We start from the raw sequence: 25,985 nt of genomic DNA on the forward strand, positions 1-25,985 counted from the left end.
AGGTGTGTGCTTTTCTTTTTGTAAATCTACCAAGGAATTAAATCAGGATTAAGGGGGTTCCCGGAGTGGTGGAGGGTGTGTGCTGTTTACTGTTGGGGTATAGAAAATGCTTGGGGTGGGGGGACCCAAAAAATGGAGTCAAGCTGACGGGGAATGAGAAATGTCCCTATTTTCATTTGAGGAATGTTGGAGGGTATGGCTCTAGCAATCGGGTTGCTCCTTGGGGACATGACATATTCCTTGTTGCTGTCCTCTCTTCCAGATCCACATGTGCAAGGATTTGAGCCCCACTCAAGCATTCAAAGCAATTGGGGGTGGGGGTTAAATATGTAGAGGGAGTACGGATGTCTGTGCAGCCCACCCCCACACCCTTGGTCTCCACCACCCTCATGCTTCGGAAAGAGGAATTTAAGCAGGTTTGGCTGAACATGTTTGTAGCCCTTCCCGTGATCAGGAATGCCACAATATCAACCAAATGCAGTTACACGCCTACTTCAGACCTTCCCACTCCATATGGAAAGATAGCAGAACAGGGGGAAGGGATGGAGCATCTTCTATTCTCATTGCTTGGCTAGTGTTTCAGAACACCTGAAGAGGGTCACTGTGTCTCTCACAACTGGTCCACGATACTCCAAGAGCACAGTTCAAATCCAAAGATAAGCAATGGGGTCAGTTTCCAATTAAGGTTTTTGCTTGAACTAACCACTTCATTTGCTGCAACCAGGAACACTTTTTCTAATAAGTTTGCAAAGGAAAGTAGCAAGTAATATGCTAGAGAGGTAGGAAAGAGGAGGCTTTGGGTCAGGGAGAAAAGGAACAATTTATATTTTGAAGGAGATAACACCTGCCCCAAGAATCCCACAGTCTCCATGAGGAATTTGCATGAGCCCTTCCTCCAGCAATGTGCCATATATAAAAGAGCTGGTAAAGTCTGGGTTGGTGTCAGGGTAAGTTCCTGCCTGCCTTCCATTGGTAACATCTCCTAGTACCCAAGGTCCCTTCAGGCCCACCATACAATATCTGAGGGGGCTGCCCCCCAAGTGGATGAATACCCTGCAAGTCAAGTGCCTCTCTGTCAAGTGAACTGCCTTGCTACCAGGATTGAGGGTGCCAGCGTGCGAGATGTGTGCAAGTGATGTCAGCATGCTGCACAGTGTGCTGATGTCATGCACACACATTGTATGCCATGCCCATGCTGTGCTCAAACATGGTGCATCATTGTTACCTCAGTCGCACATGCTGAATGCTGTGCGCCATGCCAATGTGTTGTGGGCACTCTGCATGGGCTGCAGGATTAAAGTGAGCATGTTGTATAGCATGCATGCACGGCTGATGCATATTGGGGGGGACGACTGATCCCCTTGAAAACTCGGGGGCCCTCAGCCCCTCACTCTCCCCCTCATAGATGGCATGTATGCTTTCCATGCTCTCTGCTTGGAGCAGCCAAGAGTTTCCTGCTGTTTGGCTCCCAAAGGGTTAACAGCAGCAGCAGAGTGGAAGGGGAGATGGAAGAGAGAGGAACTTCTCTTTTCTCTGCTTCCCAGCTCTGCCTCTCTTGCTGGCAAACCTGTGCCACCCAAGAGCCACATTCCATTATTCTGCCACCTTTGGTGTGTCACATTCCCCTGGTATATTGAGACGCAGGTAGAACTAGTAGAGCATTTGATAGATGAGTTTCTACCCACACCTCTCTCTCTGTGGTCTTTCACCAATTGCATTTCACAATATAAGTTTCATAATTTGTGTTATAGAAGGAACCACTCTGTTATGTTCATAGAATCCATATAAGGTGAGGGCCTGTGAAGGAAGGATAGCTTTTGCCTGCCTTCAGATTCACTTCCTCTCACTGTGTCTTTTCTTGCACAGTAATACACAGCTGTGTCATCTGCTGTCAGGCTGTCCATTTGCAGATAGAGAAGGCTGTTTGAATTGTCCCTGGAGGTGGTGAAGCGCCCCTTCACTTTATCCAAGTAGTAAATTTTAGATGACCTTTCAGATATAGATGCCACCCATTCCAAGCCTTTTCCTGGTGCTTGTCTCACCCAGTACATGACATAGCTGCTGAAGGTGAACCCAGAGGCTCGACAGGAGAGGTGGAGGGTCTCTCCTGGCCTTTTCATGTCACCTCCAGATTCTTCTAGTCGGACCTCTGATTGGATACCTAGAAAGGAAGAGATCCTAATGAGACATTTTGCACACCATCAATTGCCAGAATATCTAATCCTTCTTCATTTGAAATAATGGATTTACCTCCAACAATTGCTGAAAAGAAAACAAGAGGAAGTAAAAGTATCATTTTCCCTGCCTAGTGCTTGAAGAGGGTTGAGCAAAACCTGGCCCCAGCAATTCAGGGACTTGTAGTTGAGGAAGATCGGATGTCTGCCTGATTTAAAGAGGAAATGGTGAGTGAAAATTTGCATACCTATCAAAAGCATTACTACAACCCTTTGGCGCTGAAGGTAAGCCTGGGTTTTGAAACAAGCATGTTATTTCCTAATGTACAAGTTTAGCAGGTGGGAGCACAACAGATTTACATATCCTTCTCAGAATAAAAGAGCAAAAAGTATCTCTGGAGCATGAATTTGTTTTGTCTACTACTCAGAGTCAACCATCCCAACAGACCCGCTTGGACTTGCTTGCAGATGGAAAGGCAATTCCCAGTCATATCACACAGTATTCCAGATTTTGCTCTACAGGTCCTGGATGACTGGCAGCTCTATGAATGCTGGCACATGTTTCTGGAGGCATCATGAGGCAAATGAAATGGACAGTATTGGACCCAAATATACCATGAAATATATTATGAAATGAAAACATGTTCATGATACAATAAGATAAAAGGAACAAATGGGGAGAAAAAAATACAAAGAAAGAAGGAGAAAGAATGTTCTTATTCCAACCTGCCAGTGCTGCTGCTGCCAAGTTCAGGGAGGACCGTGAGCCAGTGGCGTAGCGTGGGGGGTGCAGGGGGGGCCGGCCACACCGGGCGCAACATCTGGGGGTTATGGTTAGGGGGCGCAAATCCACGGGTTAGGGGGTGCAAATTACTTGCCTTGCCCCGGGTGCTGACAACCCACGCTACGCCACTACCGTGAGCCAGCGCTTCTCTGGAGTGACGGTGGCGGCAGCTGTGGCAGCTGCAATGGAGCATCCTGTTGCCTCTCCATGGCATCCCCATGGCTGCTGCCTCTAGCCTCCTCTCTTGGGGATCTCATAGCAGCTGCTGGAGAGAAGGAGGAGATATAGTGGCCACTGAGGCTCAGCTCTGTGTGACACAGTGACTCTGAGGGACAGGCAGAGAGCAGGGCTGCCCTGGAAAGGAAGAAAGAGGGAGCAAAGTGGAGCACAGAGTCTTTATTTTCTTTTTTAAAAAAACTTGTGTTTTGTTTTTGCCTCTAATCTTGACCCTTTCTTAAATTTATTTATAGGTGTGTGCTTTTCTTTTTGTAAATCTACCAAGGAATTAAATCAGGATTAAGGGGGTTTCCCGGAGTGGTGGAGGGTGTGTGTGCTGTTTACTGTTGGGGTATAGAAAATGCTTGGGGTGGGGGGACCCAAAAAATGGAGAGTCAAGTTGATGGGGTATGAGAAATGTCCCTATTTTCATTTGAGGAATGTAGGAGGGTATGGCTCTAGCAATCGGGTTGCTCCTTTGGGACATGACATATTCCTGGGGATGCACTGATACAAGGTCCTTGTTGCTGGCCTCTCTTCCAGATCCACATGTGCAAGGAATTCAGCCCCACTCAGGCATTCAAAGCAATTGGGGGTGGGGGGTTAAAGTATGTAGAGGGAGTACGGATGTCTGTGCAGCCCACCCCCACGCCCTTGGTCTCCACCAAACTCATGCTTCGGAAAGAGGAATTTAAGCAGGTTTGGCTGAACATGGTTATAGCCCTTCCCGTGATCAGGAATGCCACAATATCAACCAAATGCAGTTACACGCCTACTTCAGACCTTCCTCAATATGGAAAGATAGCAGAACAGGGGGAAGGGTTGGAGCATCTTCTATTCTCATTGCTTGGCTAGTGTTTCAGAACACCTGAAGAGGGTCTCTGTGTCTCTCACAACTGGTCCACGATAATCCAAGAGCATGGTTCAAATCCAAAGATAAGCAATGGGGCCAGTTTCCAATTAAGGTTTTTGCTTGAACTAACCACTTCATTTGCTGCAACCAGGAACATTTTTTCTAATAAGTTTGCAAAGGAAAGTTTTTGTCTGAGGTTAGATTTACTTCCTCTCATTGTGCGCCTTGCACAGTAATAAACAGCAGTGTCCTCTGGTTTCAAGTTGTTCATTTGCAAAGACAGCTGGCTGCTTGAATCATCCCGGGAAATGGTGAATCTTCCTTTGACAGAATCCGAGTAGTAAATGGGAGTTGAAGATGTATGTATAAAGGCCACCCATTCCAGGCCCTTTCCAGGAGCTTGTCTCACCCAGCTCATTGCATAGCCTCCGAAGTTGAACCCAGAGGCTTGGCAGGAGAGGCGGAGGGAATCTCCAGGCCGTTTGACGCCCCCTCCTGATTCTTTGAGCTGGATTTGTGACTGGACACCTAAAAGAAATACCTAGAATTAAACTCTGGGTTCATTATCCACGATAATATAACAGTTGTCCTATATGAAAGAAGAATATATACCTTTGAATATTACTAAAAGGAAAACACCTGGAAACCAAGGTGTCATTTTTCCTTCTTTTACTAGGAGAAGGGTTAAGAAGAAAGTGGCATCCCAGGCAGGACACACAGTGGTTGTTTGAGTGGGTATCACAGGGGCAGGGAACGTATATGGCAGGTTCGAACAGGAATCTGCCTATGAATTTGCATACCTGTTGGAATAAAAGAGCAGCAGAGGCCTTCAGCGACCCAATCTCAATAGTCATATGTGTGACTTTGGGCTATCAAAGAATTGCTGCTGATTTGCTTGGCGAGGAACAGAGTGGGGATGTTGGCTCAAGATATTTAAGTAAAACTGAATGGAATTTAGCTACGAATGAAACTGCTTGCAGAATCTCTACTCCTGGTGCTTTCAACCAGGACACTCATTAAAGATAGTTTAATATCCAGCCTTGGGACATAATATTCCAAGAGACTAAGATCAACACCAGTCAACCTGGTCCCCACTGATCATTGTGGACTATAATTCCCATTAGCTCCGGCCAACTCAACCTCCTTCCCCACCCCCCCTCAAAACAGAGAGAAGTTTGGCTCATGTTACACTGAATAAGCTTCTTCTGGAGAACATCTGGCAGATGACAAGTGCCTTGGCTGAATTTTTATTTGTTGTTTTCCATTTTGGTGATTGAATTATCATATCAAATTGTATTTACAAACTTAGTCATTTATTGCCATTACATTAGAACTATTGTCCAGTGTTGTCAGTGCTTTTCTTCTTATTCTAAAAATAATGTTTAGGGGTACTCGCATTTTCCTACTGATATTGAAATACTGCCCCTCAATGAGGCCAAACTTGGATTCACAAAATATTTAGGGGTATGCGTCCCCCCCAAGAAAAAAAGCACTGTGTATTGTTAATATAATAATAATAATACATTTATTGTCAATGTACAACCTGTATACAATGAAATTAACCAAGCCTCCCCCCCAAACACTCAATCTCATTGCACTCTGTTTGCTTATTGCACAACACACCACCTCACAAGTCAGTTGTGCTATGTTATTTTCTGTTCAACACCCTGACAGCCCACGGATAGAAACTATTTTTTAGCCTGTTGCTATGACTGATTATACTTCTATATCTCCTGCCCGAGGGTAGAAGATTAAAGAGTTGCTGGCAGGGGTGTGAGTCATCCCTCAGAATTTTTTTTTGTTCTCCTAAGGCAACGATCCCTTGCAATGTCATAGCGGACTCAAGGGACAGCCCATGATATCATGTGCTGTATTCACCACCCTCTGTAGAGACTTTCTGTCCATGGCTGTCAAGCCAGCATACCACACTTTGATACAATATGAAAGTTAATATAATAGTTATATAATAGTTATTGCATAATGTCTTCCTTGGTTATTTCTGCTTTGTGGGTTTCTTATTCATGGTTCTCTGCTGCCCCCTCTGGGATCTCTTTACAATTGTGAATGTGCGGAACAGGTTTTTTCCCCCTTAGGTCTGCCGGGATCTCTCATACTGTTGTCTCTTCCACACTTCCACTTGTTTCACCACTTTCCCCCAGGAAAACCTGCTGTTTACTGTTGAATAGGAGCAAACGTCAATGGGGTTTTCTTCTGTGGAATGAAATTTGTGGTAAAGAATGGACATTCTTTGGGAAAGTGGTGCGGCAAACCAGACACCTCTTAATCGTATGCCTAGAAAGCATGGGGCATGCAGAAAACCTCTTAGACCCATTCTTTCTAAGTGCTGGACAAACAGAAGTGTGGACAAGCCTCATGTCTCTCACACAGTAGGAGAAGGCTGTGTCTTCTGCTCTCAGGCTGTTCAGTTGCAGATGGAATTTGGAGTCACCTTTAGAGGCCCATAATTGTCCTTACATTGCAGAAGAATGACAACTGTACCCAGGAGGTGGGGTCATAATACCAAATGAGCCATTCCAATCCTTTGCCAGCATCTGCTCTGAAGGAGCCTCTGGGGTTTTTGTACAAGCAGGAAAGCAGAAGTTGTCACTGTGTCTCTTGCACAGTAATACAAGGCAGAGTCTTCAGGCTTCAAGCTGCTCATTTGCAAATAGGCTGAGGTTTGAGAATTGTCTCTGGAGATGGTGAATCGTCCCTGAACATTGGAATTATACCATTGGTTATTTCCAGAAGGTCTGCTAATTCCAGCCACCCACTCCAGTCCTTTCCCTGGAGACTGACGAATCCAGTTGATAGCATAATCAGTAAAGGTGAATCCTGAAGCCTTGCAGGAGAGGCGGAGGGAGCCTCCAGGAGCTACAGCACCTCCTCCAGTCTCCACCAACTGAACCTCTGAGTGACAGCCTAAAAAATGGAAGAAAGAGAGTCAGGGGAAAAGTGTGTAGAAAAGTGTGCAAATCCCCAGGATTTCCAGTGAGAGAAATATTACCTGGTAGAACTGTCAAGAAGAGAAGGAGGTTTAACCAAAGAATCATGTTTGCTTGGATCACCTTCTTGACTGGCTCAGTCTTAGCTGGCTGGAGGTTGCAGGACTGAATTGGAAAGGGCAGCTTTAAGGCAGTGAGGTAGTTCAACTGATTTGCATGTGCTTCATATAATAACCTCCTTTTCTCTGAACTCTTAATACATGATTCTTCCCCAGCTAAATGGTCATAGAGAAGAAGAGGAGCAATTTGCCTTTGTTCGCAACGATTTTGGGGTGAACCTGCCTCATTGGGCACATCTCACCTGCCAGCAGGTGAAGGTGTGTCGTTTTCTGTTGAGAAAGAGTAACTTTTCATTGATGTTCAATATGGACAGTTTGTTCCAAAGCAGCTCCCTCAGGATTGAGTCAAAGGCTTCTTTTAGGTCCAGAAACGCTGTACAAAGTTTTTGATTAAGAACACTAGAGTATTTATTCACTAGGTGGGAAATTATGGCACAATAATGCAAGGTGGTTTTGCCCTGGCAAAAGCCCACCTGCTCAGGGCCTGGTAACGCAAATTGGGACATCCACTGGGTAAGCTTTCCCAGAAGTTGTTTAGCATATAGCTTCCCCACTATGGAGAGGAGGCTTATTGGTCTGTAGTTGGATGGTAATGTGCACTCTCCCTTTTTGTATATTGGAACGATGATTGCACTTGTCCATGCCTCTGGCATTAGTCCAGACATATATACCTTTGTGAATAGGTTGGGCAGCAAGAGAACCCAGGAATCAGGGTCTAGTTTAAGAACATTAGGACTTGTGCCATCTGGGCCAGTGGCTTTCACTTACTTTAACTGGCCTATTAACATTTTTATTTCATCTCATGAAACTGGAGGCCACTTGGGGGCATCGATTTATGTAGAATGATGACAAGCTGTCCCACTGGAAAGATCTTCCTGCAAGGCACTTGAAAAGCAAAGGCACCAACCAGTAGGCAAAATTGGTGGAGAGGAGAGGTCATTGGTGTTAAATTCCCCAGAATCTACATCTATGACCTTAAAACATCTCAGCAGTGCTGAGGTCAAGGAGAGTGGATTTATCAAGTTGGATATATTGCATGTCTACAAAGATGGTTTGAAAAGCATGTCAAACATGGAAGCATTGGCCATATGAACCTTTCTCACCATTTATGTTTTTTGTTGTTGTTCATTTCTCTACCATTATTATTATATACATAGGTGTCAACTTTTACCTTTCCTTGCAAGGAATCCTATTCGGAATACGGGAATTTCCCTTAAAAAAAGGGGAAAGTTGACAGCTATGATTGTATATGGAACATACTTAACATACATACATACATACATACATACATACATACATACATACATTGTTATGTATGGAAGCCTCACAGAATCAAGAATAATGCTCCCCCCTCTCCTAAGTAGTTTCTCTTAGGGATAAAGAGACCCCAAGTGCAAAGGGAATTTCCCTGTGAGCTTCACAAGAAGGGAATGGTAAGTGATGAAGGCTTGTATTTAGTTCTGTGGAACAAATAACAAATAACAAATATTCAATATTGCACAAAATACATATTTACGACCAAGCACACTGCTTTGCCCCCACGACTGAGAGGGCCGAGGCCACCCAGTTTAAGTACACCATGCACGCATGCTCTGCGGCATGCTGACATCACTCACTGACCCAGGGGGAAAGTGGAGGAAAATAGAAAGCAGCTTCGCCACCCCTCTCCTTGGCTGTGCTGCAACGCAAGAGGGAGCTGCCGAGAGAGTTTCCTCATGCCTGGCTGCAGCCTCCACTCCAGGATCAGTCCTGGCCTGGGGGCAGAGACAAGGAGTGTCGGCCGCAGTGATAGGCAATTGTTTTCCCTTATATAAAGATGTAAGTATGTAATAAACTTATGGCATGCCGTATGATGTTAGAAATACTCAGAGTAGACCCACTGGATTGTGACAGACAATGGTTCTCCTGAGTCTCAGCAGGAGCTTCCTTTACATCTCCTCTTTAATGAACCTTTCACTGGACATGGAGAATGAGGACGGAAAGCTCTGCTGGATCAGTTGTGAGGCATCACCTTGGTACCATATATCAAATCGAAACAAACATTAATGGGGGCATTCACAAGGTAAAGGGACAAGCAAAAAGAAAGCAGGGAACAGAATTTAATCAGGACAGTAGACTGTCAAGCATGTTTTTGGGGAAAAAGCTGCAGTTACAGGAAAATTCTTCCCCCTTTCACTGGAGATCCTGCAGAATGTTGAGGGTACATTCTGGAAGCAAAACATATGTTCTATGGTTAATCCTCATCATCAACATCATAGGCCCAAATGAATGTCCAAACATATATAATGGTTGAGAATACGTGTGATATGTCTATCTTCATATATATCACCCAGGTTGTCATGAAGATTGATTAATCAGGAGGTTAGGCTGAATGGAACTCAATGTTCAAGAGATCAGCTTCCTCACTTTGCAATAATATCATATTTATGTTTATGGAGTAAAGACAGAAACGTTTGTTCAAAATCAATTTCCTCTTTTTGTACACATCCCAAATTGGCCTTCTCTCACTGTGGTTCTTGTGGGATGTAAAACACAGGAGCAGTCAATGACAACATTCCTAGAGTGTACATGTTAGAACATGGGGAGGGATGTCTGTCCAGCAAGCAGGTAAACTTCCTGGGGACGGACTTCCTCCGCATGTGACCAGAGGTGGGTGTGGCCTCACCTGTGCAGGTAATGATAAAAGCACAGGGCAGGCAGCCATCTCTCTCTCTTGCCTCTTGCCTCTCTCTCTTGCCTCTCGCTGCCATCTTCCTTCCATGAGGAACATCTAAGGATGCTCTCTTGGCTCCCAGCCAAGAGAGGAGATAAGGACTATCTTGCTACAAGATAGATTCTAAATGTATTTTACCTTTTTAAGTCTGTGTGCCTTCTGGGATCATATTGTGAACAGAACGTGAGTAAACTCTTTTATACTTTTATAAAGACTGTGTAGTGTCTTGTATTTTAAGAGGGATCAAAGGGGAAATTACCAGAGTAATTATTATAGAGGTTCTAGCGAACCTGTGCACACGTTACCGTTGCAAACTAAAAAGGGAATGTTTATAAACTCTGCTGATATTTTGGGAACTTGTTAGCACAAGTTGGATAAGGATATAATTAGTCAATATATCCTCTCCTGCACCCCAGAACATTCCCACAGTTCTCGGGCACAGAAATACACAGCGGAATCGGCAGCTGTCAGGGAGTTCAGCTGGAGAGAGAACTCGTTCTTGGAGGCATCTGAAGAAATGGTTGCTCGGCTTTTCAGAGAAGGGGCATAGAATTTGCCCCCTGAGTTGTGATTTATTGCTGCAATCTGTTCTAGACCTTTCCCACGAGGCTGACGGATCCAGTGCCAAGCGTAAGAAGAAGAAGTGGAAATAGAGAAACCTGTCACTTTACAGACTAAGCTCAGATTCTCTCCAGGTCTCACTGTTCCTGGTCCAGAAGGTGCAAGCTGAATGTCTGAAAAGGCCCCTTGGGAAAGAGAGAAGATTGCAATGTGCATCACACACCATCTAATTCATACATTAAGTAAACAGAGATTTCTTAATCCTCCCCAGAAGGCATGCTTACATCTTGGAAAAGCAGCAAAAGAAAACAAGAACAGAATGAACTTCATAATTTGTGCAGGTTGCCTATTGAGGAAAGACTATCTTTTGAAGGGGAGAAAAGGTCAGGGTTTTTTAATGGGGTGAGTTTCCTTTTGAAGAGGAATTCTGTCCGCCCCCATATTTGCATGAGCCCCTCCTCCAATGACAGATGGAATATAAAGTGGCTCTTACAAGCAGAATGGTGTATGCTTTTCCAGGTCTTCTTTATTTGTCACTGAGAATGCCTGGACAGAGAGATGGTTTCCCCTCCCCAGGATTTGTTCTTTGGTACATCGCTGCTCTGGGCATTTGTTCAGGCATGTCTGCAAAGGTTCTGTACTACAAACTTGACTCAGCAGAAATAGGGGTGGCTCCAAATCCCTCCTCTTTATCTTGCCTGTTGAGACTGCATAGAGAGAGAGAGGGTGAAGCTCCTGAAAGCCCAGAGTATATGATTGCATAACCTCCAAGATTCCTCAGATGAAAATAAGGGCATTCATCACTCCCCACCCCCCACAACTGACCCTCCTTGACCCTCTTTTTATTCTCCCCTATGCGGTTCATTTCCTGACAGAAGAACAGCCAGAGCCACCACACAGAAGACCCACCCACTACTGTCATGAGAACACCACTAAATCCCATTTTTATTTTATTGTATTCTTTGATAGATTTACAAAAAGAAAAACACAAGCAATAAATAAATTTTTAAAAGTGGCAAGATTAGATGTGGACATACAAAACATTTTTTTAATTAAAAAAGTTCAAGACTTTTTTTTTTTTAATTAAGAATTTCAAGTCTTCCCCTCCCCAGCGCAATTCCAATTGAAAGTTAGGAAATGGTGGCAATTGCCTGTTCAGATTTTTGCTTGAACCATGCAGTTTACTCCCCACAAACAGGAAAGAAATGCTTATAAGACTTCAGATGAAAGTTTTTGTCTGAGCCTACACTGAGTTCCTCTCACTATGTCTTTCTTGCACAGTAATGCACGACTGTGTCCTCAGGTTTAAGGTTGATCAAGGCATTTCCAGATTACTTTATTCCCAGTCCAGGAGGACCACAACATGCTGGTGGCAGAAGCTGCTCCTGAATATCTTCTACTGTAATTAGAATTTGTGAAAGAACAGAAATCTTGAAGGGAAGTATAAAGCCCTGGGAGAGAAAGAAAGGAATAGGCAGGATGAATTTGCTTTGAACAGGCTTACTGGGTTGGAACAAGATGATTATGGGACAACTCCCAACAGGCTAGAGATGGGCCAAAGAAGAACAAATGTTCCCTGTAGTAACAGCTAATGTTGTTCCCTTGTTTTGTCTGCTCTGTCCTGATAGATTCTGGTTTGTGGTGCTTTGATGCCCCCTCTGGAATCCTCACTTAAGAAATGCAATGAAGGGTTTTTGTCTAAGGTCTAATGGGTAGCCTCTCACTGTGTATCTTGCACAGTAATACATTGCTGTGTCTTCTGCTGTCAGGCTGTTCATTTGCAGATAGAGCAGGCTGTTTGAATTGTCCCTGGAAATGGTGAAGCGCCCCTTCACTTTGTCCAAGTAGCGAATGTCAGCTGAAGCACCAGATATTTGTGCCACCCATTCCAAGCCTTTTCCTGGTGCTTGTCTCACCCAGTTCATGTAAGAGCTGCTGAAGGTGAACCCGGAGGCTCTGCAGGAGAGGCGGAGAGACTCTCCAGGTGTTTTAATATCTCCTCCTGATTCTGTGAGCTGGATTTCTGACTGGACTGTTTTTCTGACTGACTGATTTTTCTGCTCTGCTCTGAGAGTTTCTGGTTTGTGGTGCTTTGGTGCCCCCTCTGGAAACTTCAATAGAGGAATGCAATGAAGGGTTTTTCTAATGGGAAATCTCTCACTGTGTCTCTTGCACAGTAATACACAGCTGTGTCCTCAGGTTTAAGGTTGTTCATTTGCAAATACAGCTGGCTGTTTGAATCATCTCTGGAAATGGTGAATCTTCCTTTGACGGAATCCGAGTAGTAAATGGGAGTTGAAGCTGTACCTATTATGGCCACCCATTCCAGTCCCTTTCCTGGAGCTTGTCTCACCCAGTTCATCCAATAGCTGCTGAAGGTGAACCCGGAGGCTCGACAGGAGAGGCGGAGGGACTCTCCAGGCTTTTTAATGCCCCCTCCAGACTCTACCAATTGGACCTCTGATTGGATGCCTAGAAAGAAAGAGATATCAATTAGCTCTTCTGCATATTATTAGCCGTCAGGCTGTCCAATTCTTGTTTATTTGAAAGGATGGATTTACCACTAAAAACTGCTGAAAAGAAAACAAGCTGAAGCAAAATTATCATTTTTGCCATCTAATGACTGGAGAGGGTTGAGCAAATTGTGGCCCCAGGTATTCCGAGTCCTGTGAATGAGGAAGGGAGGGGGTCTGACGGATTTAAGGAGGAAGCAATCTCCAATAATTTGCATATGTAGTAAGGTAAAAGCACCACTACAACTGTTGGGCAAACTATGGTTCTGAAGGCAAGCCTAGTCTTTTCCAGTGTCCAGTTTAGCAGTTGTTCCCACAGTAGGTTTGTATATTCCTCTCAGGATCAAAGAGCAAAATGGGGCTTGGGTAATTAGGCTGCCATTTTTCTTTTCTTTTCTTTTCTTTTCTTTCTGTCTTTCTTAAAGATGGGGAAGTATTCTTATTGGCATCTGGAAATAATAAAATGAATAAAAACTGACACCACTTGAAATAAAAATCATCTCATACCTCAAGCTGTTATTTTTCAGTGTCCATTGTAGCAGTTAATGTTATTGGCATCTGGAAATAACAGAATGAATAAAAACTGACACCACTTGAAATAAAATTCATCTCGACCAAAAATATGGTTTCAAAGCTTTACCTACAGAGAATCATAGAATCATAGAATTGTAGCTTGTTCCAAAATAGACAGAAAACAATGTTACATCAAATAGCTGCATAAAACCATGTGTTTGTCCAACCACAAGTTCAGCGTCTTAGTAATATAAAATCACTCCAAACAGAGCTGGGGAAAAAAGCTCTTTCCACACCCAGACTCCATTAGCTTGAATTCCAGCCTGAAGCTTTTCTCTGCTGGAGATACATAATTAGGAAACCTTACTTCTATGATGGCTTGAGCAAGGACAGAGGAAGGGCGGTGTGGTGGGGGCAGGCCGCCCCGGGTGTCACCACTGAGGGGGGTGACAAAATGCCGGGCGGCACTCACCGTGGGGCCTGCAATGCACAAACCACACGTCTTTCCTGGGAGTGACGCGGTGGCTTGGGTGCCTGCAGGCTCCGTATTGCCACAAACGGTCCACCTGCTGCAGGGCAGCTGAGTGGGATGAGGCAGTCAGTGTCCTCAGAGGCCCATTGGAATATCCTGCCCCGGCTCGCACCACCACTGGGCACAGGACACATGCACCGCTGCAGGTGCCCAGTGGTCTTGCTCTGCTGCTGAGCTTCAGAACAAAGGACAACTCCCTAAAAATGGAGGTTTGCAACTGAAATCAAGATACAGGACTGTATCCCAGAAGAACTGTGTGCCTGAATAGCACCTCAAATGCAGTGGCAAAGCTTCATGCTCCAGCACCAGGGGGCATAGATCAGGCGGGCTGTTTAAATGTAAAGGGCTGTTTAAATGTAGCCTTGGAGTGGCACAGTGATGTATTGTGCACTTCACATGGGAGTTGCCCCACTGGGTCCCTGTATGCTTTCCTTCCCCTCTTGTTGACAATGCATCCTGCTCTAGCACCTGCATTCCAGCTGCAAATGCTGCAAAGCAGGGCTTTTTGTACAAGCAGGAAAGCAGAAGTTGTCACTGTGTCTCTTGAACAGTAATACAAGGCAGAGTCCTCAGGCTTCAAGCTGGTCATTTGAAGATAGGCTGAAGTTTGAGGATTGTCTCTGGAGATAGTGAAGCGTCCCTGAACCTTGGAATTATACCATTGGCTACTTCCAGAAGGGCTGCTAACTCCAGCCACCCACTCCAGTCCTTTCCCAGGAGCCTGACGAATCCAGTGGATTTCATAACTAGTAAAGGGGAATCCTGAAGCCTTGCAGGAGAGGCGGAGGGAGTCTCCAGGAGCTACAGCACCTCCTCCAGTCCCCACCAACTGAACCGCTGAGTGACAGCCTAAAAAATAGAAGAAAGATAATCAGGGGATACCTGTGTAGAAAAGTGTGCAAGTCTCCAGGATTTTCAGTGATAGAAATATTACCTGGGAGAGCTGTCAAGAAGAGAAGGAGGTTTAACCAAAGAATCATGTTTGTTTGGATCACCTTCTTGACTGGCTCAGTCTTAGCTGGCTGGAGGTGGCAAGACTGAATTGGAAAGGGCAGCTTTTAAGGCAGTGAAGCCTTTCAGCTGATTTGCATGTGCTTCATATAATAACCTCCTTTCCTCTGAACTCTTAATTCACAATTATTTCCCAGCTAAAGGGCCACAGAGGAGAAGAGGAACAATTTGCACATAGAGGTGTTGTGTCCCCATAATAATAATAATAATAATAATAATAATAATAATAATAAATTTTATTTATATCCCGCCCTCCCCAGCCAAAACCGGGCTCAGGGCGGCTAACAACACTAAAGTAGTACAACATTATAAAAACATTATAAAAATTAATTAAAATCAAAATTGATGGCAACCATAAACTAAAGTTTTGTAAAGATTGCCAAAGGAGGGAGTCAGGCTGCACCCTGACCAAAGGCCTGGCGGAACAGCTCTGTCTTGCAGGCCCTGCGGAAAGATGTCAAGTCCTGCAGGGCCCTGGTCTCTTGTGACAGAGCATTCCACCAGGTTGGAGCTGCAGCCAAAAAAGCCCTGGCTCTAGTTGAGGCCAGCCTAACGTCAAGATGTTTGAAGGGACCTTCAAGATGTTTGAAGGTCTACAGGTCACCGCCGACTAAAAGACCACTCAAGACTACAGTGTATGGTTCAAATTAGGCGACAACCTTATTGAATGCAACTGTAAGAGGCCTTCCTGCTAGTTGATCAACGCAGGGGTCAAACCAAGGTTGAGGAGGGCTTATTACATACATCAGGTGCCTCTTCACCCCCCCCCAATATATCCAGAAATGCATTTATCTGGGGACAGTTTGTAAAAAAAGACATATAGAAAGACATTATTTGAAGAGAGAACACTTTGTATATTGGTGAAATTGCATACATAAATGTATAGAGGGGAGAAAAATGGCACCAAGATGCTGACAAGCTTTCATGAGGACAAATAAAATATTGCAAAACCAGTAGAGAAGCAGCACCAGAATTGGTGACTCCTTCTTGTGAGATCTCATTAGATCTTGCCGGAACTGGCCACTAAACATAAGTAAGGGTATCTTTGGCTGGGGGCAGGCGGAAGAAGGTACAGCAGGAACACTTCCCATTTCTCCAAAGGAGGTGAAATGGGGTGCACTGCCCCTGTTGCAGCTGACCTAGAGAGGGTTGGGTGGGTGAAGCTCCTGAGCTGACTGCCTGGCTGCTGCCAGCTCCACTCCCTATTTATATGACTGGCCCCATCTCCCAGCAGTGTAAACTGACTAACTGAGGCTGGATGTGAACCTCCAAAGAATAACACAGAGAGGCAGGCCAGGCCACACAACCTGTAAGATCCCTGGGGCCAAAGTGCTGTGTGTGATCCCGCAAAGGGCACCCACCGTATACAGTGTGAGTGCTCATTAATAGTATTATTAATAGCTGTTGTTAAACACCTTCCCTTCTGATGTCAGCCCTGTTCTGTAAATTTCTGTTTTGTGGTTCTGTGGTGCCCCCTCTGGGAACTCTTTACTAAAGTGAATGCAACAAACAGTTGTTGTCTGCGGTCTAGTGAGATTTGTGTGTCTTGCACAGTAATACAATGTCTTCTGCTTTCAGGCTTCTCATGTGCAGATAGATGGAAACTGGAGCTACCATCTGAAACCAAGAATCACATTTGTATTGCAGAAGAATAACAATTGACCTCAGAGCTATTATACCAAAAGGGCCATTCCAATCCTTTGCCAAGTTTTTGCCTGATCCAGTAATTACAGTACCTGTTAATATCAAGCCCAACAGTGGCACAGATCAGCTCCTGGCTTTGCAGAAGTTTGACAACACAAGAGGGGACAATATTAATACAGGCTCATAATAGGGAGATACACTGGGCCACCAAAGTATGGCAAATAGCACTTGTGGAAAATTAAATTTAAAAACCTGGCATGAAGACTGTTTTGTAACTGTTCACTTTCACTGTATTATGTAAAAATGAAAACAGATGACTTCCCTCACATTATAAAAAGTTTTTGTTTAACATAAATCATTTATCACCTTCTATACGAATGGTAATCTGAGATAAGAAATTATGTTATTTGGGTATTATGTTCATGTATTGCCTAAACACCAACCTCTGGGTTAGTGTAGGATATTTCATGTATATGATTGTCAGGGGTTCAGGAGCAGAGGCACAGGAGAGGGAGGAAATGGAGAGTGAAGGGGAGGAATCCGAGGGGAGTGTAGGGGGTGACAGCGGTCCGAGGGATTCCTTGAGTCTCTCCAGCGAATCGGAAGACTCGCAGAAGGGAGCGCCGATGGCCAGGGCAAGGGGGGTGCCAAGGGGGAGACCCCAGAAGGAAGGGGCCAGCGGGGACTCCCAGAGCAGCTGTTGGAAATCAGGACCAGCTTCCCCACCAGAGGGCAGTGGGGGAGAGGAGTCCCAGGCATCGGGACCAGTGTTCCCACCACCAGCGAGAGGAGATGAGTCAGGATTGACCACGCCTCCATCGGAGAGCGGGGGAACGGTCGAGAGGAAGGTTGCCGGCTGGGCGTGCGCGCCAAGTTCAAATGTACAGGCGAGCGGCACAGCAGGTAGCCCGGATAGGGAACCAGGTCCTAAAGCCCGCCGGAGGGAGGGGCAAGAATCAGGGGGGTCAGCGTCAGAAGAGTCCAGAAAGGATGAAACCCCAGGGGGCAGAAGGACCCAGAGGAGGAAAGAACAACGGAAGAGGTGGAGTAAGGCTAGAGTCTTAAATTGGTGTCTAGGGGGTGGAGACTCAGATGGAGCTTCGCCGGTCTAAGTTCTAGACGTGGAGTTGCACGCTGTGGTTTGGAAATGGAAACTAATCTTCAATAAAGACTTTTGTACGTTATTACTGACTAGCGTTGGTCCTCTGTGAGCTGGGACCTAGAGTCAGCTCTGACAATGATGTTGCTATATCTTACATGCACAGAACAGAAAACAGAGATTCTGTTTCTGAAAGACTTTCCCCTTTTGTATATAGCCCCAAGATAGCTTGTCTCACTTTGTGCTGATTTTCATTTCACATGGTTTTGACATACTTATTTCTTGATCGTCAATTATTAGAACCACATTTCTGCATTCAAAATCAGTTTCCTCTTTTTGTACACAGCACCAATTGCTGTGTCTCACTGTGTATTGCCTGGCACAAAAGTACACCGCAGAGTCGGCAGCTGCCAGAGTGTTCAGCTGGAGAGAAAACTCGTTTTTGGAAGAATCTGAAGAAATGGTTATTCAGCTCTTCAGAGAAGGGACATACCACTTAGTCCCATCATAGGGGTGTATTGCTACAATCCATTCTAGACTTTTTTCAGCAGCTTGACGGAACCAGTGCCAGACAGAATGCTGAGTGGAGATGGAGAAACCTGTGACTTTACAGAGCAGGCTGAGGTCCTCTCCTGGTCTCACCATTCCTGGCCCAGATGATACAAGTTGAACATCTGAGAAGACCCCTTGGAAACAGAGAAGATTGCAATGAGTGTTTGAACGTCACATTATCACCACTTGAAATACACTAATATTTTGAACTTCCCACAGAATTTGCACTTACCTTTTGTAATGGCCACCAAAGACAACAAGAACAACAAGAAATTCATGGTATTAAGAAAGTAATGTGCTAGAGAGGTAAGAAAGAGGAGGCTTTGGGTCAGGGAGAAAAGGAACAATTTATATATTGAAGGAGATAACACCTGCCCCAAGAATCCCACAGTCTCCAAGCGGAATTTGCATGAGCCCTTCCTCCAGCAATGTGCCATATATAAAAGAACTGGTAAAATCTGGGTTAGTGTCAGGGTAAGTTCCTGCCTGCCTTCCATTGGTATCATCTCCTAGTACCCAAGGTCCCTTCAGGCCCACCATACAATATCTGATGGGGCTGCCCCCCAAGTGGATGAACACCCTTCAAGTCAAGTGCCTCTCTGTCAAGTGCACTGCCTTGCTACTGGGATAGAGGGTGCCAGCATCCGAGATGTGTGCAAGTGATGTCAGCATGCTGCACAGTGTGCTGATGTCATGCACACACATCGTATGCCATGCCCATGCTGTGCTCAAACATGGTGCATCATACTTACCTCAGTCGCTCATGCCGAAAGCTGTGCGCCATGCCGACGTGTTGTGTGCACTCTGCATGGGCTGCAGGATTAAAGTGAGCATGCTGTACAGCATGCATGCATGGCTGATGCATATTGGGGGGGACGACTGATCCCCTTTAAAACTCGGGGGCCCACAGCCCATCGCTCTCCCCCTCATAGATGGCATGTATGCTGTCCATGCTCTCTGCTTGGAGCAGCCAAGAGTTTCCTGCTGTTTGGCTCCAAAAGGGTTATTAGCAGCAGCAAACTGGAAGGGGAGACGGAAGAGAGATGAACTTCTGTTTTCTCTGCTTCCTAGCTCTGCCTCTCTTGCTGGCAAACCTGTAACACCCAAGAGCCACATTCCATTATTCTGCCACCTTTGTCTACTACTCAGAGTCAACCATCCCAACAGACCCGCTTGGACTTGCTTCCAGATGGAAAGGCAATTCCCAGTCAGATCACATACTATTCCAGATTTTGCTCTACAGGTCCTGGATGACTGGCAGCTCTATGAATGCTGCCACATGTTTCTGGAGGCATCATGAGGCAAATGAAATGGACAGTATTGGACCCAAATATACCATGAAATATATTATGAAATGAAAACATGTTCATGATACGATAAGATAAAAGGAACAAATGGGGAGAAAAAAATACAAAGAAAGAAGGAGAAAGAATGTTCTTATTCCAACCTACCAGTGCTGCTGCTGCCAAGTTCAGGGAGGACTGTGAGCCAGTGGCGTAGCGTGGGGGGTGCAGGGGGGGCCGGCCGCACCGGGCGCAACATCTGGGGGTTAGGGTTAGGGGTCGCAAATCCACGGGTTAGGGGGTGCAAATTACTTGCCTTGCCCCGGGTGCTGACAACCCACGCTACGCCACTGCTGTGAGCCAGCGCTTCTCTGGAGTGACGGTGGCGGCAGCTGTGGCAGCTGCAATGGAGCATCCTGTTGCCTCTCCATGGCATCCCCATGGCTGCTGCCTCTAGCCTCCTCTCTTGGGGATCTCATAGCAGCTGCTGGAGAGAAGGAGGAGATATGGTGGCCCCTGAGGCTCAGCTCTGTGTGACACAGTGACTCTGAGGGACAGGCAGAGAGCAGGGCTGCCCTGGAAAGGAAGAAAGAGGGAGCGAAGTGGAGCACAGATCCTTTATTTTCTTTTTTTAAAAAACATGCCTTTTGTTTTTGCTTCTAATCTTGACCCTTTCTTAAATTTATTTATAGGTGTGTGACTTTCTTTTTGTAAATCTACCAAGGAATTAAATCAGGATTAAGGGGGTTTCCCAGAGTGGTGGAGGGTGTGTGTGCTGTTTACTGTTGGGGTATAGAAAATGCTCGGGGTGGGGAGACCCAAAAAATGAAGAGTCAAGTTGACGGGGAATGAGAAATGTCCCTATTTTCATTTGAGGAATGTTGGAGGGTATGGCTCTAGCAATCGGGTTGCTCCTTTGGGACATGACATATTCTTGGGGATGCACTGATACAAGGTCCTTGTTGCTGGCCTCTCTTCCAGATCCACATGTGCAAGGAATTCAGCCCCACTCAAGCATTCAAAGCAATTGGGGGTGGGGGTTAAAGTATGTAGAGGGAGTACGGATGTCTGTGCAGCCCATGCCCATGCCTTTGGTCTCCACCAAACTCATGCTTCGGAAAGAGGAATTTAAGCAGGTTTGGCTGAACATGTTTATAGCCCTTCCCATGATCAGGAATGCCACAATATCAACCAAATGCAGTTACACGCCTACTTCAGACCTTCCTCAATATGGAAAGATAGCAGAACAGGGGGAAGGGTTGGAGCATCTTCCATTCTCATTGCTTGGCTAGTGTTTCAGAACACCTGAAGAGGGTCACTGTGTCTCTCACAACTGGTCCACGATAATCCAAGAGCATGGTTCAAATCCAAAGATAAGCAATGGGGCCAGTTTCCAATTAAGGTTTTAGCTTGAACTAACCACTTCATTTGCTGCAACCAGGAACATTTTTTCTAATAAGTTTGCAAAGGAAAGTTTTTGTCTGAGGTTAGATTTACTTCCTCTCATTGTGCGCCTTGCACAGTAATAAACAGCAGTGTCCTCTGGTTTCAAGTTGTTCATTTGCAAAGACAGCTGGCTGCTTGAATCATCCCGGGAAATGGTGAATCTTCCTTTGACAGAATCCGAGTAGTAAATGGGAGTTGAAGATGTACCTATATACGCCACCCATTCTAGGCCCTTTCCAGGAGCTTGTCTCACCCAGCTCATTGCATAGCCTCCAAAGTTGAACCCAGAGGCTTGGCAAGAGAGGCGGAGGGAATCTCCAGGCCTTTTGACGCCCCCTCCTGATTCTTTGAGCTGGATTTGTGACTGGACACCTAAAAGAAAAACCTAGAATTAAACTCTGGGTTCATTATCCACGATAATATAACAGTTTGCCTATATGAAAGAACAAATACCTTTGAATATTACTAAAAGGAAAACACCTGGAAACCAAGGTGTCATTTTTCCTTCTTTTCCTAGGAGAAGGGTTAAGAAGAAAGTGGCAACCCAGGCAGGACACACAGTGGCTGTTTGAGTGGGTATCACAGGGGCAGGGAATGTATATGGCAGGTTCGAACAGGAATCTGCCTATGAATTTGCATACCTGTTGGAATAAAAGAGCAGCACAGGCCTTCAGTGACCCAATCTCAATAGTCATATGTGTGACTTTGGGCTATCAAAGAATTGCTGCTGATTTGCTTGGCGAGGAACAGAGTGGGGATGTTGGCTCAAGGTATTTAAGTAAAACTGAATGGAATCTAGCTACGAATGAAACTGCTTGCAGAATCTCTACTCCTGGTGCTTTCAACCAGGACACTCATTAAAGATAGTTTAATAGCCAGCCTTGGGAAATAATATTCCAAGAGACTAAGATCAACACCAGTCAACCTGGTCCCCACTGATCATTGTGGACTATAATTCCCATTAGCTCCGGCCAACTCAACCTCCTTCCCCACCCCCCCTCAAAACAGAGAGAAGTTTGCTCTTCTGCTGAAGAACATCTGGCAGATGACAAGGAAGTGCCTTGGCTGAATTTTTATTTGTTGTTTTCCATTTTGGTGATTGAATTATCATATCAAATTGTATTTACAAACTTAGTCATTTATTGCCATTACATTAGAACTATTGTCCAGTGTTGTCAGTGCTTTTCTTCTTATTCTAAAAATAATGTTTAGGGGTACTCGCATTTTCCTACTGATATTGAAATACTGCCCCTCAATGAGGCCAAACTTGGATTCACAAAATATTTAGGGGTATGCGTCCCCCCCCAAGAAAAAAAGCACTGTGTATTGTTAATATAATAATAATACCTTTATTGTCAATGTACAACCTGTATACAATGAAATTAACCAAGCCTCCCCCCCCCAAACACTCAATCTCATTGCACTCTGTTTGCTTATTGCACAACACACCACCTCACAAGTCAGTTGTGCTATGTTATTTTCTGTTCAACACCCTGACAGCCCACGGATAGAAACTATTTTTTAGCCTGTTGCTATGACTGATTATACTTCTATATCTCCTGCCCGAGGGTAGAAGATTAAAGAGTTGCTGGCAGGGGTGTGAGTCATCCCTCAGAATTTTTTTTGTTCTCCTAAGGCAACGATCCCTTGCAATGTCATAGCGGACTCAAGGGACAGCCCATGATATCATGTGCTGTATTCACCACCCTCTGTAGAGACTTTCTGTCCATGGCTGTCAAGCCAGCATACCACACTTTGATACAATATGAAAGTTAATATAATAGTTATATAATAGTTATTGCATAATGTCTTCCTTGGTTATTTCTGCTTTGTGGGTTTCTTATTCATGGTTCTCTGCTGCCCCCTCTGGGAACTCTTTACTAATGTGAATGTGGGGAACAGGTTTTTCCCCCTTAGGTCTGCTGGGATCTCTCATACTGTTGTCTCTTCCACACTTCCACTTGTTTCACCACTTTCCCCCAGGAAAACCTGCTGTTTACTGTTGAATAGGAGCAAACGTCAATGGGGTTTTCTTCTGTGGAATGACATTTGTGTAAAGAATGGACTTTCTTTGGGAAAGTGGTGCGGCAAACCAGACACCCCTTAATTCTATGCCTAGAAAGCATGGGACATGCAGGAAACCTCTTAGACCCATTCTTTCTAAGTCCTGGACAAACAGAAGTGTGGAGTCACCTTTAGAGGCTCACAATTGTCCTTGCATTGCAGAAGAATAAAAACTGTACCCAGGAGGTGGGATCATAATACCAAATGAGCCATTCTAATCCTTTGCCAGGTTATTTCCAGCATCTGCTCTGAAGGAGCTTCTGGGTTTTTTGTACAAGCAGGAAAGCAGGAGTTGTCACTGTGTCGCTTGAACAGTAATACAAGGCAGAGTCTTCAGGCTTCAAGCTGCTCATTTGCAAATAGGCTGAGGTTTGAGAATTGTCTCTGGAGATGGTGAATTGTCCCTGAACCTTGGAATTATACCATTGGTTACTTCCAGAAGGTCTGCTAATTCCAGCCACCCACTCCAGTCCTTTCCCTGGAGCCTGACGAATCCAGTGGATTGCATAACTAGTAAAGGTGGATCCTGAAGCTTTGCAGGAGAGGCGGAGGGAACCTCCAGGAGCTACAGCACCTCCTCCAGTGTCCACCAACTGAACCTCTGAGTGACAGCCTAAAAAATGGAAGAAAGAGAGTCAGGGGATACCTTGTAGAAAAGTGTGCAAGTCTCGAGAGTTTCCAGTGAGAGAAATATTACCTGGGAGAGCTGTCAAGAAGAGAAGGAGGTTTAACCAAAGAATCATGTTTGTTTGGATCACCTTCTTGACTGGCTCAGTCTTAGCTGGCTGGAGGTTGCAGGATTGAATTGGGAAGGGCAGCTTTTAAGGCAGTGAAGTGGTTCAACTGATTTGCATGTGCTTCATGTGCTCCTTTCCTCTGAACTCTTAATTCACAATTTTCCCCCAGCTAAAGGGCCACAGAGGAGAAGAGGAGCAATTTGCATGTAGAGGTGCTGTGTCCCCATAGCCCTGGAGGTAACCGCTGACCAAAAGACCACTCACAACGACACTGTATGGTTCAAATTAGGCAACAACCTTATTAAATGCAAGTGTAAGAGGTTTGGCAAAGGCATTGGGTTTCAACCAATAAGATCTGGCCTGACTGCTGGATGATTGACCCAGGGATTAAACCAATGTTAAGGAGACACTATCACATACATCAAATACTTGTAGCCTCACAAAGACCACCAACAGAAAAAGTCTTATGGCTCTAAGCCCCCCCCCCCTCCTCTGATATATCCAGAAATACATTTATCTGGGGATAGCTTGTGTCATAATGGTAAAAAAAAACAAAAACAAAAAAACATATAGAAACACATTATTTTAAGGGGGAACACTTTGCATTTAGGTTAAATTGCATACATAAAAATTGCACCAAGATGCTGAAAACGTTTCATGAGGGCAAATAAAATATTGCAAACAAACCTGTAGTGCAGCTGGAACAAAAAGTTTCCCTCTGTTAAAGAAGAAACGGGTGATAGCCAGAGCTAGATTATACGCTCCGTTAGGTGCAAGGTTACAATTGTATTTTCAGGGAGTGTTATATTGGAGACAGATGCCTAGGTATTTAAAGTTTTTAACCTATTCCAACTGGTTTCCACTGGTTTTCCATCTATGAGGCTTCCAAGATCTTGAGAAAACAATATTGGCTATACAATATTCCTGGCAGCAGCACAGGAGCCACTTCAAGCCAACCCTTTTGCAAGACAAGATGACTGTGTCGTCAGCATATAGTAAGAGAAAACATGGATGGAGCTGAGCTTCAGCCAATGGCCATCCACCCTGTGTAAACAGGGTGCAAGGTCATTTATGAAAAGGTTGAATAAATTCAGGGCTAAGATGCAATCCTGTTTTGCCCCTTTGTTGGCAATGATTTGGGTGGTGAGCCAATGATTTGGGTGGTGAGCCCAGGATTTCCAGTGAGAGAAAGATTACCTGGGAGAGCTGTCAAGAAGAGAAGGAGGTTTAACCAAAGAATCATGTTTGCTTGGATCACCTTCTTGACTGGCTCAGTCTTAGCTGGCTGAATTGGAAGTGGTTCAACTGATTTGCATGTGCTTCATATAATAACCTCCTTTTCTCTGAACTCTTAATTCATGATTCTTCCCCAGCTAAATGTCCATAGAGAAGAAGAGGAGTAATTTGCCTTTGTTGGCAATGATTTTTGGGGGTGAGCCTGCCTTATTGGGAGCATCTCACCTGGCAGAACATTGAGGTGTATACTTTTCAGATGAGAAAGAATAACCTTTCATTGATGTTCAATATGGACAGTTTGTTCCAGAGCAGCTCCCTCAGGATTGAGTCAAAGGCTCCTTTTAGGTCCAGAAACGCTGTACAAAGTTTTTGATTAAGGACACTAGAGTATTTATTCACTAGGTGGGAAAGTATGACACAATGATGCAAGGTGGTTTTGCCCTGGCAAAGGCCCACCTGCTCAGGGCCTGGTAATGGAAATAGAGACATCCCCTGGGTAAGCTTTCCCAGAAGTTGTTTAGCATATAGCTTCCCCACTATGGAGAGAAGGCTTATTGGTCTGTAGTTGGATGGTAATGTGCACTCTCCCCTTTTGTATATTGGAACGATGATTGCACTTGTCCATGCCTGTGGCATAAGTCCAGATATATCTACCTTTGTGAATAGGTTGGGCAGCAAGAGAGCCCAGCAATCAGGGTCTAGTTTAACATCTATTAACATTTTTATTTCATCTCATGAAACTGGAGGGCGCTCGGAGGCATCGATTTGCATAGAATGATGAAAAGCTGTCCCACTGGAAAGATCTTCCTGTAAGGCACTTGAAAAGCAAAGGCACCAACCACTAGGTGAAATAGGTGGAGAAGAGAGGTCATTGGTGTTAAATGCCCCAGAAACCAAGGACCAGGATTGTTTTCTTTGAGGTTATGGCATAGTGGAGTTGTTCCTATTGTTTGTTGGTAGGTTCGGATCTCTCTCTTTTTTATAAGATGC

At 44.9% G+C, this 25,985-nt stretch overlaps 1 long non-coding RNA gene across 1 annotated transcript; it reads right to left on the bottom strand.

The window, feature by feature from the left end:
- Positions 1 to 6,867: 6,867 nt before the first annotated feature.
- LOC309355923 lies at positions 6,868 to 7,125 on the bottom strand. The gene is made up of 2 exons (XR_014162629.1): positions 7,035 to 7,125; positions 6,868 to 6,949 (listed from the first exon to the last, which is right to left on the bottom strand). It is a non-coding gene; the product is annotated as an uncharacterized lncRNA (long non-coding RNA).
- Positions 7,126 to 25,985: the final 18,860 nt, after the last annotated feature.

The sequence above is a fragment of the Podarcis melisellensis genome, assembly GCF_964234715.1.
Source record: "Podarcis melisellensis genome assembly, chromosome: 13".
In the NCBI taxonomy this organism is placed as follows: domain Eukaryota; kingdom Metazoa; phylum Chordata; class Lepidosauria; order Squamata; family Lacertidae; genus Podarcis; species Podarcis melisellensis.